This window comes from Camponotus floridanus, unplaced genomic scaffold (genome assembly GCF_003227725.1).
Source record: "Camponotus floridanus strain SB8 unplaced genomic scaffold, Cflo_v7.5 scaffold54, whole genome shotgun sequence".
Classification (NCBI taxonomy): domain Eukaryota; kingdom Metazoa; phylum Arthropoda; class Insecta; order Hymenoptera; family Formicidae; genus Camponotus; species Camponotus floridanus.
The window spans coordinates 81,866-94,455 of NW_020229703.1; the positions used below are offsets into that span (position 1 = coordinate 81,866).

At 26.0% G+C, this 12,590-nt stretch overlaps 1 protein-coding gene across 1 annotated transcript in view; it reads right to left on the minus strand.

Annotated features, from left to right (window-relative positions):
• The window catches only part of LOC105254742, a 62,345-nt gene extending 56,699 nt beyond the window's left edge, over positions 1–5,646 (minus strand). The window contains exons 1-5 of the mRNA XM_025412637.1: positions 5,520–5,646; positions 4,772–4,839; positions 3,820–4,214; positions 3,072–3,536; positions 1,655–1,890 (exon numbers count right to left, since the gene is read on the minus strand). The gene's annotated coding sequence lies outside the window, so the exon portion shown is untranslated. The remainder of the gene's footprint in view (positions 1–1,654; positions 1,891–3,071; positions 3,537–3,819; positions 4,215–4,771; positions 4,840–5,519) is intronic.
• Positions 5,647–12,590: the final 6,944 nt, after the last annotated feature.

A 12,590-nucleotide genomic window follows, 5' to 3' on the forward strand; every position in this document is an offset into this window, starting at 1 on the left:
TACATACTCTTCCTTTCGATTAAAACTATTTTTCTATTCCTAAACAATTTATATTTATAGCTTCCGCCTGAATAAAATCTGCTTGGGATATATTGATAGCTCCGTGAAATGGTTTGGAAAATAGGATTGATCACGCGATATGTGCGAGACGCAAACGAAATTCATCCATCCATGGTGCATTCATTTTAGAGAAAAAAATATTTGCGGTAATATTGGTAGAAATATTGTATTTGTAGATGATAGTTCAGTACAAAAAAATATTTAGCTTTGATTAGCTAATTTTCAACGATGAATAATCCAGTAATCGATATTTAATAAGCAATATTTAAATAAAAATATTTGGAATAAAAATAATTATATAAGTCTTTTATTTTATTCGCCTTCCTTCATAATATAGAAAATATTAATATTTAAATCACAAAATATCTTGTATTTAGTTTATATTACTCGACAAGAATAAAATATAAATATATAAATGCATTTATAACATATATACAAATATACAAATAAAAATAAAATTCTTTTACTTATATTTCTTACTTCTTATTTAGATACTACTTACTATTTATATTCTTTTCTTACATTTTAAAAGGTAGGAAGGGATAACTGTTGTTATTAGGTATAGAAAATTATCTTATTATAGCATCTCGATGGACGGATGAATGGAATGGCTCAGGTACGTTTAGATGCAACAATGTTGAACGTAGAACATGAAGAATGAATGGACAGGATCAGTGAATGAACGTACCGGACGTATCCGTATGAGACAGGAGGAGGATGAGCGGGGAGCTTCGGATTCCATTCCCATTCCCCGATCCCAGTTCCATTCTCATTCTCTCAATCCTTTCGATATGCCTTGTGCCGTGAATGAACAAGATTGAAATCCGTAAAGATAAAGGATTTCCTGCCGCAATTCATTGAGTACTGTCAAATCACGTTTCTTTCGCAAATCTATTTTAATCGATAGTGATGAAACTTCAAAGAATAAATAATATTATCTCTATCAAATCGGTCGCTGACGTTATACAATTTAAATATTATTTTATGGTTTACAGAAACTCGTATTAGCAATGATAGGAAGACAAAAGCTTGTCATTTATCTATAGCTAAAATAGCTGTACACAATTATGAATATATTACTTATGTATCTTTTTTATATAAAAAAAATAACAAGTTTATCAAACGAACTGAGATGTAATCTCGGAAGTCCTTCTAAGATTATCTTTGTTGAAGAACTTTCGAATATTTCTTGGAAAAGATGTTGAGAAATGTAAGTAACTTCTTAGTATTCAGGAAATTATGTACCGCGACTATCTAAATTTAAATTTAAATCTGATATTTATCAGAGAGACAAAAAGAAAAAGAAACAGAAAGAGAAGAAGGGAAGATTGAAGATTGAAATTTGTTGTATTTATAATAAAAAATCAAATATTTCATTATTATATTAAGTATTAATTTCAATAATTATAAAAATGTTCGCGTTTACATGCTATTTATCACATAGCACTTGGCAGCAACTGTATCTATATAGATTCTCTCCCTTTTCAGTTTTTTCTTATACTCGATTCCGACAACAGAATCTGACAAGATTACGAAATGCTTTATGCGAAGTGCTAAGATTCAGATAAAAAAAGGTAGGAGACTAAGAACTCACCTAACGGTCATGGTAGCAGGTTACAGACTTGTAGAACGAACAGTGGTCGATCTTTTACTCTCGAAACTGACTGCCAAAGGCCAAAGAGCGACAATGCTGTTTGAATATTGAACGCATAGCCCTCTTGGAATGTCATTCTTCGTAGTTGACCAACACAACACAATTTCTTCTTTCTTATTGAGAAGGATAAACCTTTATAATATTTCGAGCCTCTCCTGTTACATTCACATCCAAACCTGCACAAAATAAAATTTTATGGTTCCGATGTGAAAAGTTGTATTTCCTGTAATGGTATATGTTTTGATTCTGATGTTTTAGTTTTGGTTTTATTAAAAAAATTATTGTTCTTTGATGGCAATATATGAAACGCATATTATCTTTCATTAAACTAAATAAATCAAGTAAAAACCATTAATTTATGAAAATAAATTTTTGACACCATTTGTGTAAATTGAAAATAAGTGTTATGATAACTAATTTTTTGATTGATAACTATTTTTTAAGTATGTTGTATTCCTTAAAAACATATGATTTTTTAAATATCTGATCTTTAAAATATTTTATATTGATAATGATTTATTTGTAAAATCATGTTTTAATAATGTGTATAATTTATACATTAAGGCATATTTTCATAATTTTTTTTTAATGGATTAAAATATAAATCTCTAGAGAGAAGAGATTCTCTAATCTCTTATTTATAGAAATGAGAATATACCTAAATGTTTAATATAAAATGTTTAATATTGTAAAACGGATTGAAAAAAAATATTTATCAACTAATTACTTTGCAGATTTTGTAAATTTCATCGAGAAATCATTGGTTAACTAAATATAACTAGCTTCTATTCAATTTTTTACAGTCACTAATTACAATTATTCTTGCATTGTCATCATTACTGTCGCGTGATTGTATTACCGTCATTATTTAAACTACGTAAAAAGGATTATTTGAATTTTGCTACATTTATTAAACTGGTATAATGTGATGTAATAGCATGATGGATGTGACAGCATGTTGTAAACTTTTAATAGATGTATGTGCAATCAAAAATTTTTTTAATCATTAATTTTTTTATATTAATTAATAATTTTTCTAGAAAAATTATCAAAATTAATCTACTCCAAATTGTCTTATATCATTTATAAAATCTTTTTCTAATAATTTTTATCCAATTAACATTTTACTTAAATAAATTTTTGCTTGAAATTATTGAATATTAATTGGATAATAATTATTGAATATTAGTAATGAATATTATTGGATAATATTAGTAATGAATATTATTGGATAATAATTATTAAATATTAGTAATGAAATCATTTAAAAAAATTCAAGAATATATGTACTAACAAGTAAGAGTTAATATGAGTTATATTAATGAGTTATATTAATTTGAGTTAATATGTATATTACCATATTTTCGTTCTCCACAGGATATCCAAGTTGAAAAGATTCTAATAAAATGTTTCGTCTCGTTGTCATTTTTTGACATGTTGGAAAAGTTTAATATTCCGTAATGACAAATTCTAATGTCACCGAGACAACAAACTTCAGAGAAAAGATGTTTCAGCAGGATTGAGGATACAAAAGGTAAGTATTGGCCGACAAAGATCCGCAGCGTATGCTGTGCCTACCACGAGCACCTGCCACTTATTTCCTCTCGCTCCTCAGCTTCCTTTTTTTGTTATTCTCTTTCCTTCTCTTTTTCTCTCTTTCATTCTTTCTTTTTTCATCTCCTATTAAGTGGGCTCGTCTCGGACAAGCCGGCTATCCCAAATGAAAGAGCAAGTGTTTTCTAAGGAATCTCCGACCGATGACAGATGTGCATATTGGTAAGTCGAAATTTTAATTTCTATCTTCTCGTTCATTTTTGTATCTCTAAACAAATGAAAATCTATGACCATCTAAATTATAACATTTCATTCTTGACATGTCAGATTTGGAGCATGATGAATTTCTTTTATATTTATATTTTTTTACCATGATCGATTTATAAAATAAGTTTATCTTTAAAAAAAAACTAAATTTACTGTATAACATTTAAATATAAAAATATAAATATTGTATATTTAAACATATCAGTTATTTAAATATATATCAGTTATTTAAATATAAAAGTATATTTAAAAGTAATAGTTACTTGATATTATAATATCTTTACCTGCAAACACTGCGAAATCCTTTGAGTTGTCACTTTGGCTTTCGGTTTATCGCTGTGTCATCGGGGACTTACTTAATTATGAAGACCCAAATGGTGTAAACAGTTGGGCGGCTCTGAAAGGCCATAAGGCCCTTCTCTTAAGATTGGTTGTTATGTTTGTTACCCGCACACCAACGGACCTTATCTAAATTGTTTTGGCGCCCTTGGACCCCATTAAGCAGGAAGATTGAGATAATTAGATTGGACGAATTTCTATAATACTCAATTATATGTCTGCCGTAGGCCTTGGAAACTCGCGAGGATTGAAAGTGGTTGGATCGAAATCTAATTCAAAGGTCTGCAGCTCCCATCTGGTCAATATATTTTCTCATTGATGAACTGGCGCATGTTTGTGCCTGCAATCCATAAAAAAAATTTATATTCAGATAAAATTACATTCGGAATTTTTACTCGAATTCTATATGCAAAGAAGAAAAAGAAATAAGCTGTCTTTTGCATGCTCTAATTCTGAATATATTTGTATGGATATTGTTTCAAAAATATATTAATTTTGAAGTGCCTATGCAAAAATGTATACATGAAGACAGAAACCTTAACATATTTAAAATCATACGTTAAAGAATTCCTATTTAATTATACATAAAAGATAGATTCGAGATTATATTGAAGGAAAATAATCATTAAATTTTATATTTAATATGCATAATAGTAAACAGATAAAAGAGAAAGAGAGAGAGATAAACAATTTTATTCATTTAATATTTATTTAATTTTATTTATTTAATAAAAACTTTAATAGAATTAATATAAAAAACTTTTTCTTTCATATTTTTCTAATATTTTCTTGTTTAATGTAATTCCAATAGACAAACAAATTAATACGAATATACACATACAAATTAATACAAATACGAGATTTAGTACAACTATATATAAATAATAAAATACTTACTCCAAACTTGCTGATGCCTGATCCCTTGGCCTTCTACTCAGCTCAGATTGTCAAAACAAACATGTTGTCTGTAACATATATAAGTAGAATCGAAATTATAGTAACGCTTAAAATCATATTTCAGACAAGAATAATATTATTTTATAATAGGTAAATTTTATATTCTATACGTACAATAAATAACAGATATAATATGGAATATATGTATAAAATATAAAATTATGTTTTCAAAATTTTTATTTAATATAATTCTAACAATTTTTTACTTAATATAACTTAATAAAAAAAAAAAAAAAAAAAAACCTATGTACTATTATATATATCTGTAACAAAAAAAACTATAAAAACATAAAATATATCCTATATCCTATTATATGTATCTGACAACAAAAAAATCTGATAACAAAAAGACTATGTATTATTTTATTATCTATGTACTATCAATGCGTAACATACAGGCTGCGGTCAAGACTGCACTATGAATGCTCCGAAACATCATTCTATCTTTATTCTCATGGAATTTAGAACAAAGATAAAATGATGTTTCAAAGCATCCAGAGCGTCTTCCCGACCGCAGCCACAGAGCGCGTCGTTATTCAAGTATTGCCGCGCGAATGACAGTAATACGATTCCACGTAAATAATAATACATCGCACGCGCAAAAGGCGTATTTAAGGCCGGATTTATATACTACGCTAATACGCGATTGAAGATTGCTAAAATATAATATTGATTATGGCTTACTTACTCATTAAATGCGTCGTGATTAGAGTCGATTCGTCCTGCGTCCGCAATCGTCCGAACATTACTGAAACGACGTCAACAATTTCACATCGATGTGATGCTTCGCCGCTTACTTTACGCGGGATATTTACTTCTGAAATAAACCATCGTTTCGTTATACTTACGAGTTATTCAAATTTGGTAAAATAATTGTGCGAAATGAGATTTACTTAGTAGAGAATGTAATCTCGTAATATTTTTACGCAACAGCATCTTGAAAATTAATGTGTAATGTACGGAGCGCGTGACGTCACTGCTTACCTTCTTGAGTGTCGCCGCGCAAATAACAATATAATGCGATCCCACGTAAATAATAATACACCGCACGTCGCCAAAATCGCCGGAGAGAGAGATTTACATATTACGCAATAGAAAATTATTAAACTATGATTCAAATTATATAACTTACCAATGCAAATGCATTACGATCCAAAATCAGTTTGTCTCGATATTTCATTACCAATGAGTACCAACTTCGAAACAATAATTATGTTGACAGTTTCACATTAATTATAGGGGAAAATAGTGCGGAAAAGTGACGCGAAAAACGCGCGAAGTTTAACTCGTTATTTATAATATAACTCATGATTTCCAGAAATTAAATACATATAAATAGCAAATACATGAATACAGTAGAAGTTTTAACAAATCACCGATGTTCATTAAACGCAATATTTGTACGCTATGCAATCGAAAATTATTAAAATGGAAAATTATTCAAATTATTAAATATAATTTTACATGACAATTATAAATATATATCATGAGGTAATAATTTATGTACATTATTATCGCTTCTATTTAGATTCGAAAAGTAAGGAATAAAAATATCTATCTATAAAGTTTTATCGCGTTGATATTTACTTTTCATAAATAAACACATGATATATTTTTGCTTCGAGCAAAATCGTCATCCTGATACATTTATGAGTTACTTAGCTATACAAGTTAAATAATTGTATAAAATAATAATAATAATGTTTATTAATAATAATATTTATTAATCATTCAGAGAATAGTCTTGTAATATTTTTCGTAATCAAAAATTAATGCATGTAATATAAATTAATTTATATAATAATTATTTATAATGATTTATATATTTATCAATTTACTTTTTATCTATTAATATGTAATAATAATAATTACATTTAATGATACCGATTTTTAATAATCATTTGTTTTTCATTTTTCGGATTGAAAACATGAGTAATACATCATGATCAATGAATTAAGAGAAAGAAATTAAAGTAAGAGAAAAATTAAAAAATTGATATACACTAAGAAATTGTATACAGACGAATGATATCTTTTTACAGATCTCAATTTTACATAAGTTGACAATGAAATTTTTTAACAGAAGATAGAATAACGAAATATTGCACTTATAATTGATATATTTAATTTTATTTGCTTTTTGTTTTTAAAATAACGTGTAAAGATAATGATATTTTTCTAGAAAACATATATTTATTTATATTTACATGAAATGTTATAATTACGCATTTGTGCGTATTCATAAAATTTTTTTTAATTAACTGATTAAATTTTTTAATTAACCATTAAATAATATATTAGGGATTAAGAAAATAAATATGTAATATTCGGATATGTAATATTCTAATCGATATAAATATTTCATGTTTTCTTTTTTGGAAAAAAATTTCTCTCTATTATGAAAGGTAATATATGATAGGTATAGTTGAGTTATATATGATAGGTATAGTTATTATTAAAAAAATAATATTAAATTAAAAATAAGATTTTCTTCAGATATAATAAAATTAATATATTTAAAAATTTTTAATATATTTTAAAATTTATTGCGAGTCATGTCATCAGATGAAATCACGATGATAAGAAATTCTATTCCGCGTTTTTACACGTCTTATGTTCCAAACACACATCATAACAGCACTTTTCCCATTCTTCACATTCGTGATCACTGTCACAAAAATTTGGTGGCTTGTACCATTCATACGTCCTGGGACAATGAGGCCTCAAAGGTGGGCACTGTTTTTTCGGCTTCATCATCTCGACTTCGTGCCAGGGATGTTCCATATGTGACTCGATGATGCCAAACCAGAACCATGGAAAGAAGAAGGAATGCCAGCTATGCTCTGATGAAGAGTCGTTTTTACCACTTGGACAACAATAGTATCGCTGATGGCTTTTGCACCAGTATTTGCAGGACTTTACATAAGCTTTCGTCAGGATGATGAACAACAGCAGAAGATATAGCGAGTTTCTGCGCATGCTGAAATAACTGTTATAAGAGAAATAACTGATACAATCCTGAAGAATATTATTTTGTTCTGTCATTAAGTTTTTTTTTCAAAATGCCAACGATGTAATGTGTGTAAAATATTATATAATATATAATCGTTTTATTTTTCTTTCTATCTATATAAAAACACATACATGCAAGAAAATTTTTTCGTGTAATCTATAAAATAATTACATAAGGAGAATATTTAATATATCCTTGTTTTTCTAAACTTATGACAATAGTTTTGTATCCTATATATCTTATGCAAGTCTATTATATATTTATATATTTATTATATATTATATATTTATATTTATTATATATTATATATATATATTTATTTATTTATTATATATTTATATATATAATATTATTATTTAAAAATATAATAATGATTATTCTTTGAAAAAGTAATGTAATAATTATAAATTAAAATTATTCTCTTATTTAAAATACAGGAGATTTTATATATTATTGTTAAAAAAACTCACTTTAAGATTCCTCTCAAGCTTTAAGCTTTATGCTTATTACTAGCGGCTCGACAATCTGCGATCTAATAGACAATAGTTTTTCGTTTAGCATGTTTTATACACAGAAGGAACACACCCCTACTCGAAGACAAAGCTTGTAAATTGCACAACGTCTTCAATACATCTGTCATTGTGGATGAGCAATACATGGTTCGCTCACTCGTACTCGATTTCACATGTCAACTTTGTAAAGTCTCGTCTGCGTCTGATTCATTTGGAAAAATGTCAAGAAACGTCAGAAACGCAAGATGTCACATTATTACGCGTTACAATAGAATGTCCAGGGCCGAATTTGCAAGACAATTTACATAAAATAATATCATATTTTAAAATTTAATATCGTGAGAAGTTATAATTTTAATATCATAAGCAAATTATATAATTGCTTATAATTTAAAAAAATTGATTTACATCTTTTTTATCTATCGTTATTATATCGATAAATAAATACAGAATAAAAATAATAATAAATTCCCTAAAACTGTATCTATATTTTATCAATATGATATTCGGAATAAATTCTATATATATTTTTATAAATATATATTTTTAAAATAATATTTCTATACATATAATAATATTTTTTTTTAGTCATTAATTACCAAAATATATGTATGCGACCCTGACAATAATAAAACGCAAATATATGAAGAACAGATGAAAAGACGAACAATTATCCCCATAGACATTTTCCTCTTCGCAATATTTACTAGAAAAGCTGTTTCTTCAAGAGACGTTGATCATTGGCCTATTCTACTTTGTCACATGCTAAAGAATTACACATCACAGCTATTTATTTTTCAAGAACATAAGCTTTATTTCGACTTTTAATTGTGTATACTATTAATTACATATAGGATCACAAACATTATTATGTATTGTATTTCACGACACCTATGAATTTATTCATTTATTCGAAAGCAATTTCGATATATGATATCGATTTTAGATAAGTTTTTATTCAGTTAACTCACCATGACAAATAAAAGAAAATAACAAATATAATAAAATTAGGAGCTATTTAAGAGTATTTAAATTCTGCAAATTAAAAATTTTAAGCGTTATTCAGAGCAGAAATTTAAATTTTCTGCTTTTAATTTTTTATTTTTTTCGCGTACTTTTTACAAAAATTGTCAAAAATTGAATTTATTGAGATTACAATCCTTGATTCTTTCATATATATAAAGAAATAATGCATATGTGTCTTTGTTTGGATAAATTTTTGTCAAATGTATTTCTTCATCTTTTTATACACTTATTGTATCTGAAGGATCATTATTGCATGGCTATGGCGTATGATAATAATCCTCCATTCAAATGCAAATTCGGCGAAATTATATTAACATTTTCCTTGATAGAAACTACGATAGATACTTAATGGTATAATAATAGTAATAGTCATTTATTCTATTTACTAATATTAGTGACAATATTATTTTATTATCAATATTTCAAGTGAAAAAAGAAATCATAGAATACCATATAATAGTTCGATGTAAAATTGAAATAGATTGGAGGCGCGGGCGAATTCTCGACCAATCAGCGACGCGGATTTTGAACATTTCGTCAGTTAATAATCGGACGGTAAATCGTGTAGATCGCGAGTGGTTTATCGCTCTAAATAATTATCGAAAACCGACGTTGTGCATCGAAATCGCGCTCGAATAAGTGATAGATCGCTAAAATTTGTTTCGTGAAATATGTAATAGTGTTCGTGATATGTTTTGTGAGTGATTAGTGATAGTAAACCAGACCAAAGTGAGGGCAACGTTCTTGGCAGGGAGGAGTAGCAAAGTAAGGGATATACCAGTGCGGGGATCAGAAGAGCTACGCGAAAATATTAAGGTAAGTGCTTCGATAATATGATATTCTCAAACTTTATTTTCTCGAAAAAGAGTCAATATTCCATATAATATACATTCTAATCGTCGACATAGTCGTTCATGCCAAATTTAAACGAGGTGTTCATTTATCATAATTAATAATATAAGTACAGTAATTTATATTTGACAAATATATTTCGATATTTGTTGTAAAAGGGAAGAATTATCATAAATAAAGCATTTATCACACATATTCGTCACTAAAATTCACACATATTTCTCACATAAAATTCTATTGATGGTTGCATAATTAGTCCAATTAATTTGATTGATATGCTATTTATGATGTTATATTTAATTGATAAATGAATAAAATGTATGGTTGGATAAATTACCTTGCAATTATATTTGCAAAAATCAAAATATCCCATTCAATTAGGGGGAAAAATTATTTTCTCTATAAAAGTATCTCTCTTACTTTTCCTTTTATAATTTTTTCTATAAATCTGTTTATTTAAATACTCTTTTATTTGTCTAATAATTATTAGTAGTACAATTCTATTTTTATTAGAATATTGATATTAAGAATTAAATATTTTGTTAATATATAATATGATTCATAATATTATAATAATGTAAATATATAATAATGTAAATATCACATTGCTACTATTTTTAATATGCAAAAATAATTGTTTCTTTATTTTCATACAATGAAAAATATTACACTATATTATTTTATGAATTTATATAATATAAAAATAACATATATAGGATGTTATCTAGAAATCAATGATTTTTCTATGTTATAACATAATTTGAGGATATATGCTTTAACAACTTATTAATTATACAACAATAACATATTAACAAAATATTATAATAATATTATTACATATATATGTACATTATGGAATATACAAAGTATTTAATATATTTTCATCAAAAAGATATTTTCATTTGAAAAAATTAATATTTCTATCACATGTTTGTGCAAGCAAAATAATTTTTCAACATTTTTTTCTATTTCTCTAATATTTCTAAAATATTTAATGTTACATATTATGCAAAATATTCTAATATACAATTATAATAGATTATAATCATAATAGATTAATATGGAAAGCTTATTTTTATTGAAAAATTTTTTTTTAGAATTTCTCTCTCTTTTTATTTTCATAAAAAAATTTCAAATTATAAATTATATATTCACATATTTGTCTTTTATAATTTTGCAACTGTAAGAAAACAAAATAATTAAGATTTTTCTGAACTGATATTATATGATTAGAAATTTCATAAAAATTTTGCTATTCTACAATATATAATTAGATTGGAACATTGCGATACATATTTTATAAAAATTTACATTTCAATATTATTACACATTTTTTATATTACAAGTTATATATTTTTACACACGAGCAAAACAGAAAGAATAGAGGATGCTCTTGTTGAAATAGCATTTTCAATAAGTAAAATTTTGTCAGGAAAGAGCTTGTGCATGATAACAATTACATTACATATGTAAATACTTAACAACTGAGCGTGTATCTAGAAAAAAAAGTATATAGTTATAAAAAGAAGCATTTGCTATAGATACTGTAGAATATATAGCATATTATAAAATATTGATCATTAATATTAATCTAAATAAATGCAAATGCTTCTTCTGATTCATGTCATTCCATTGTCAACTCATTTATTATCATATCACAATATTATAGATAAAATATTACGATTCTGTGTTTTATGTTTAAATTAGCCATCATTTGCAGATTAATTATAATACCCTGAGTAATCGCTAAATTAAGGAAATATACACATAACTAGTTTTATACTAGTTTTATTGTTCAAAAAATCTATAAATAAGTATGGTTAAAAATATTTTGTAGAATACTTTGCAGAATACTTTAAATATCCTTTTTTTGTACTTGTGTGAAAAATAAATTTTATGATTCACAATGTTATTTATTATAATATATAATATAAACAGTAGAATGCAATAAATTATAACATTTTTATCGGTGGTCTTTTTTATCTTTAGTAAAGTAATAAGTGATATAGTTATTACAAGTTAATACAGTCATTTATTAATTGTTCACAGTTGATTAATAGATTCTAATTCATTTGTGAATAACAGTGGATTTAAATATATTACAATGTTTGTGTTATATCATATATGTTATATCAAATATATCATATATAATTAATAAATTTTTGTGAATTTATATTTAGTAATCAAATATAAATAGTAAACTTATTTGCAAATAACTTCCTCTAAAATTCTGACTGCAAAAATTTCATAATTCAAATTAACTTGTTTCTTACAATTAGTTTGAATCGATTTGAATTTTTTCTCTCATCATTTCAATTAAAATCATATATATGTCGCATTAATTTTATCTTATAAA